A 6943-nucleotide genomic window follows, 5' to 3' on the forward strand; every position below is an offset into this window, starting at 1 on the left:
ACACTGACACTCCCCTCATTAGTGGCCACTTATTGCTGGCGTTGGCAGAAAAAACGCGAAGAGGACCTTTGGGGAAACACTGCCCAATCTCAAGTTCAATATTTGACCATCAATTTTCTTTGGTCACACAGTAGCGAGTTTGAAATTCACATCAAAGAAATTCTTGGAAAGAAAAAAAAAAGAAATTCTTGGAAGACTCACTTCACTCTGAAGAAACACACAAATGCCGGAGAAACTCAGCAGGTCAAACAGTGCCTATATGTAGCAAAGATACAGAACCGACGTTTCGGGCTTGAGCCCCTTCGTCAAGGGGTGGGAGAAACTCAGCCAGGGACGCATCGTCACCTTTGTTGCCTAAAGGCACTGTTTGACCTGCTGTGTTTCTCTAGCATTTGTGTGGGTTTTTTTTTCACTTAACCACGGTGTCAACAGAATCCTGTGTTTTACCCCCTTCACTCTGAATGTCACTTGAATCATGGATATCCCAGCTGAAACGAATTAGCTTTTAGTAACAGCTCATTCTCCTCTAACGGCTTAAAGTGCAAGAAAAAAATTCCAAAAGTCCACCAATGTCCCTGACTGCAGAAAAGTGATGTGAAAGGCCATCGAATACAAAGATAATTCTGTTGAAGAACACGTTCACCCTGAAGTGATTTTTCGGAATCTTTCTGAGTTGGGAACTGCCTGCGAGTACCAAAACAATCCAGCACACCAACGTTGATGGACAGATGCCGCGCTTCCTCAAGAATAGTATTCCATTTCTCTCCCACTATCGAGATATCTACCCGCAGTTGATCAATGTTGTCCCTTTCTACATCTACGCGATGTGCATGCATGGTCATGGGAAAAGATATATTTTTATGTGTGTGTGTGTGTGTGTGTGTGTGTGTGTGGCCACCACAACAGGATACATGTAATATACTTGGAACATAACAGTTATCTGCATTTATTTATCTATATTTTATCTATTAATCTTTCATGAATCTTCTTTAAAATATTGATGTTTTGTGCTAAAGGATCCCCCCCGACTCTCTTTACAATATCAATATTCTTTAGCAAGGCAAAAGGTCCCGGATTTGCCTCTCCTGGGGGAGTAGGGCCCCTCAAAATCGTAGGCCCATGCCAACTAGCCCACCCTCTGTCCTGGCCTATGTGGACCACGTCAGAGTGTAATTGCATTGAGAATTAGGTTAGAAGCTTGCTCAGTGTTTGGAGAAGGGAACTGTAAAGAGTTTTGAGAGGGAATTCTGGACTCTGGGAGAACTGTATTGAATTATTTCACTCCCAACTGCAGGCAGTGATGAAACGGAAAGGAGTGGAGATTTGTGCATCGGGCGAAATCTAATACTGATGGAGCCCTTGATTCTTAAAGTTGTTCCAGCTGAGACAGAGTGAAAGAAAGATCTGCATTTCTATAGCTCCTTGCACATCCACTGGACATCCCGATCAGTGACCCCCCCCCCCACCCAGTGGAGTGGCCAACCATTTTAATTCCCCACACTGATATGTCTGCCATGGCCTCGTGCTCTGCCAAATCAGAGCCGTCGGCAAATTGGAGGAACAACATCTTGTAGTCCATCCCAGCAGTTTCCACCCAGATGGCATCAATATTGACCTCCGATTTCCGTTCACCTCCCTGCCCCGGTCGGTTTCCATCTTTACTTCATCCCCTCTGTCTCCTTTTCTCCAACTCCTCTCCCCCTTCCCTCGGGGTGATACCCCCCCCCCGTCCTCTCCTCCATCACTTCTCAGCTCCTCCCACCTGCACCCACCTCTCAGCCCATGCTCTTCCCCTGCCCCCTCCTCCCTCCCACTACCTTTCTAATCAGACGTCCACCTGATTCCTGGCCCAAAACACCTTTTTCTTCCCGAGGATATCGCGTGACCTGCTGAGTTCCTCCAGCATTTTTATGCATTGATCTACCTTTTGAAAGCATCCTGTCAGGGTGTGTCACTCCCTGGTGTCTGGAATGGCTCCACCCAAGAAACTGCAAAGGGTTGTGGCTCAGCCCATCACACACCAACACCCCCCTCACCCCCCCCCCCCCCCCCATCTACTCCATTCACAGCTCCCGTAGCCTTGGAAAAATAGTCAATGTTCTAAAACACTCCTCCCACCCCTGTCAGGAAGGAGATTCATGAATAAGATCACTATGTATCCCAGATTCTCACCATTAACAGGCTCTTGAATGAGATTATCAGCTTCTTCCCACAGGCAGTGAGAATGCTGAATGACCAAAGGAACCGTTCGCACTGACCACCCGAGACTCTACGATTTATTAAACTATACTTACTTATTTATATATATGTATCTAGGTCCTGCATATATACGGTTTGTCTGTATGTGTGTTATGTCTGGATGTGTTTTGCACCGAGGACCAGAGAACATTGGTTCATTGAGTTGTACTTTACATTTAAATTTTAAATTTTTGACATATAGCACGGCAACAGGCCACGGCAACAGGCCATTTTGGCCCACAAGTAACAGGCCATTTTGGCCCACAAGTAACAGGCCATTTTGGCCCACAAGTAACAGGCCATTTTGGCCCACAAGTAACAGGCCATTTTGGCCCACAAGTAACAGGCCATTTTGCCCCACAAGTAACAGGCCAATTTGCCCCACAAGTAACAGGCCAATTTGCCCCACAAGTAACAGGCCAATTTGCCCCACAAGTAACAGGCCACGGCAACAAGTCATTTTGACCCACAAGTAACAGGCCATTTTGGCCCACAGGTAACAGGCCATTTTGGCCCACAAGTAACAGGCCATTTTGGCCCACAAGTAACAGGCCAATTTGCCCCACAAGTAACAGGCCACGGCAACAGGCCATTTTGGCCCACAAGTATGTGCCTCCCAATTTATACCCCATTAACCTTATACCCCATTAACCTATAACCCTTGGTGCATTTAAAACAGGAGAAGGAAACCGGAGCCTCCCCCCCACCCCACGGGAAAACCCACGCAGACACGGGGTGAATGTGCAAACTCCTAACAGTGCAGGATTCGAACCCCAGTCCCGATCGTGGCGCTGTCAAGGCATTGGAACCGTGCCGCACTTGCAATCGGATGGTAATAAACGTGAACTTGGAAACCGTGTTGCCTCTTCTCAGTGACTACACTTTCCCAAGTGTAAACCACCTCTAACTGCCGATGACATTGAACTTGAATGAGGTAGGTCCTCTGCATTCTACGTCTATCATAATGTACGGGTGATTAACATCTCACAGGGGCCTCGATCTCCCTTTGCTCTCGATGCTGCCCTTGTCCCCTCCTGTGAACTTCCAGAGCTTTCCTCTTCACAGATACGCGGAATGTTACTTTGTACAGGGACCAAAGCTACAGGCCACAGCAAAATAGTGGAGAGGATGTTCAAGGCCATTCCTCGCAGGAAACTCTAATGAATGGAGATGCTGCAGTGTGTTTGAAGAACAGAAGGCCATTCAGCCCATTGAGTTTCAGTGGAATAATATGCAGGTAAAAGACCTTTTTAGAATGTTCCTGAACACAAAATACATTGACCATGTAACCATTGGTGTAAGATATATTAAAAAAATAACAGTGGCCAATCTGTGGTTGGTGACGTTCAGAAATAATGGCCAGGACGACGAGGAATTCTCACATGTCTCTTCAAAGGTGAAACTACATCCCCTCCACCCCGACAGTGTGGCACTCCCTCCTCAGTACTGCCACCCCCATCTGTGTGGTTCTCCCTCAGTATTGCCTCTCCCACAGTGTGACATCCCCAGTACTACCCCTCCCACAGTGTAACCCTCTAGTTCTATCCCTGCCATAGTGTGACCCCCCCTCGGTACTGACTCCCCATGTACTCCCCACCCACATTGACCACCCCTCAGTACTAACCCTCCCACTGTGTGTTCCCCTCAGTACTGCCCCTCCCACAGTGTGACCCCACATACTACCTCTCCCATAGTGACCCCCACCCCTCAGTGCTGCCCCTCCCAGAATGTGACCTCCCTCAGTACTGTCCCTCCCACAGTATGACCACCCCAGTACTGCCCCTCCTACAGTGTGACCCCCAGTACTGCCCCTACCACAGTGTAACCCCCTCAGTACTACCCCTCCTACAGTGTACCCCCCCCAATACTGGCCCTCCTACAGTGTGACCCCCCCTTAATACTGCCCCTCCCACAGTGTGACCCCCCTCAGTACTGCCCCTCCCCACAGTGTGACCCCCCTCAGTACTGCCCCTCCCACAGTGACACCCAGTATTGCCCCTCCCACAGTGTGACGCCCCTTCAGTACTGCCCCTCCCACAGTGTGACCCTCCCTCAGTGCACGGTCTTGGGAGTATGAGCTGGTGTTTTCTTACAGCTGTGGGGAAAGGGGGTGGACCCGTGCTGCCGCCCACAGTGGAATGTAATGCATAAAGATGGCAGGGAATGAGCCACCGGTTATTGTGACAAGAGAGAAGCTGAGTTCTGTGGGCGGTTGATGGCAGTGCCATGCTTACAACACACTCGTTCCACTTCACAACAGGCAGTTCAACATTCTCTCGACCACAGGTGGGTCCTGGGCCACTCCCTGCAATAATATATATAAAAAATTCTGAACAGTTTTGAGAGCTTCCTAAATCTGAAACACTGTAGAAGGTAAACAGGAAGAGTAGCCGCGAGAGGTGTCGGGATGTAGAGACCTCTGGGGTTGTGGCTCACCTCACCAACAAGCACTGCTCCTGGACATGGTGAGGCCTGGGGCACTGCTGCCCTCTTTTGGGCGCTCTCTGCATGCCAGTTTGTTGCAGGCTGACCTCCATCCTTCCCCTCCCGCAAGGCTCAAGTTTGCTGTCGCAGGTACCCATATGATGGGGGTTGTTTGGCAAGTGGGCCAGTTGGATATCTCTTCCAGAGGACAACAAGCAAGTGGGAACAAGGTGCTTTATTGGAAGGGGGCGGCGCGGTTAGAGTTGCGGCTAGCGCCGTGCCATTACAGCGCCAGCGGCCACGACTGGGGCTCAGGTCCCGCGCTGTCGTCAACGAGTTTGTGCATTCTCTCCGGGGGGTCCAGTTTCCTCCCACCATTCAAAACGTACTGGAGGGTGTAGGTTAATGGGGTGTAATTGGGCGTTAAGGGCTCATGGGCCGGAAGGGCCTGTTACTGTGCTGAATGTCTAAATTTTTTTCAAATTTAGAATCAAGGTTTATTGTCATGAACATGTCACAAAATTCGTTGTTTTGCGGCCTAATCGCAGGGCAAACATTTATATAAACCACCTCACAAAATAAATAAAAATAGTGCAGGAAAAAGTCAAGGTCAGGCAGTGTCTGTGGTTCATTGTTCCTTCAGGAATCTGATGACGGAGGGGAAGAAGCTGTCCTTGTGCCGCTGGGTGCTCATCTTCAGGCTCCTGTACCTTACCCGATGGTATTAGACTGAAGAGGGCACGGCCTGGGGTGGTGGGGGGTCCTTGAAGATAGAGGCTGCTTTCTTAAGACACCTCTTTTTTTGTAGATGGCCTCGATGGAGTGGAGGCTGGTGCCCACGGTGTGTCATATTGTAAAAATAAAGGTACATAATCAACGTTTTGGGCCTGAGCTCTTCATCAAGGTATGAGCAAAATGTGGGCAGGCGCCCACAAAATGGTAGGTGGGGGGGTGCAGGAGGAGGAGCCCACTCCTACAGGCAGGAGGTAATGTGTGGATGAGGGAGGGAGGGCACAGCTGCAAACAAGGGGAGGGGGGAAAGCTCTGTGAATGGAGAGGGGAAGGGGGTGGAGAGCTGGAGGAAAGGATGGGGAAGGGAGGGAGAACGGGGAGTGGGCCAGCAGAGACCGGAGACGTCGGTGTTCATGCCCATCCAGTTGGAGAGGGTGTAGACAGAATATTAGGTGTTGATCCTCCAGTTTACGGGCAGTCATGGTTGGACAGGATACGAGGCCGTGGACTGACACCTCAGCGCGGGAGAGGAGCGCAGAATTGGAAGGGTCGGCCACTGGGAGATCCCTGTTACTGATGCGGACCGAGCGAAGGTGCTCGGCGCAGCGGTCTCCCAGTCTGCGTCCGGTCTCGCCAAGGTAGAGAAGGCACCGGATGCAGTGTGCAACTCCCGCAGATTCCCAGGTGAAGTGCTGCTTGGGAAGGACTGTGTGGGTCCCCGAATGACAATGGCGGAGGAGGTGTGGGTGCAAGTGCGACCGTGGTGGGGTGGGGGGGGGGAAGGTGCTGGATGGGGGAGCATTTGGTGGGAAGGGATGAGTGGACAAGGGAGTTACAGAGGGAGTGGTCGCTATGGAAGGAGGAGAGGGGAAGAACGTGGGATCATGTTGTACCATGACCAAGACCCAGTAGAAAAGAGCATATCTGTTGATATGGAGCCGGGGAGCAGAGATTTACTATTTTTGGGGTTCATTCTGATAACGGCAGGAAAGAAACTGTTCTTGAATCTGGTGGTGTGTGATCTCACCCTCGGGAATCTTCTTCCTGACGGGAAGGGGATGAAGTGTGTGTGTGTGTGTGTGTGTGTTTGTGTGTGTGTGTGTGTGTGTGTGTGTGTGTGTGTGTGTGTGTGTGTGTGTGTGTGTGTGTGTGTGTGTGTGTGTGTGTCCATCCAGGGTGGGAGAAGCCTTTTAATAGGTTGACTACTATTACAAGGCAGAGGGAGATGCAGACACAAGGGGGAGTGTATATAATGGTCTGAAGCACATTTACAATGCTCTACGCTCTCTTGCGGCCTTCCCCTGCATTTTCCTTGCCTCCTTTCCATCAGCATAGAATCCCAAAGTTCCTCATGGCCAAGGACGAACTGTCAAAGTCCATGCAGTTCCTGCCATGTACGTTGCTTGCAGCAGATTCCAGCTTCTACAGGCTCCTTGTAATTGATCTTTCCCTCCATTTCTGGGATGCAATGCCTATCTCTGACTGCCCCTTCTGGGGGTGATAATGGCCCTCTGTAGTCCTGCGGGGGCAGATGCTCCCAGTACTGATG

Source organism: Narcine bancroftii, chromosome 13 (assembly GCF_036971445.1).
Source record: "Narcine bancroftii isolate sNarBan1 chromosome 13, sNarBan1.hap1, whole genome shotgun sequence".
Taxonomy (NCBI): domain Eukaryota; kingdom Metazoa; phylum Chordata; class Chondrichthyes; order Torpediniformes; family Narcinidae; genus Narcine; species Narcine bancroftii.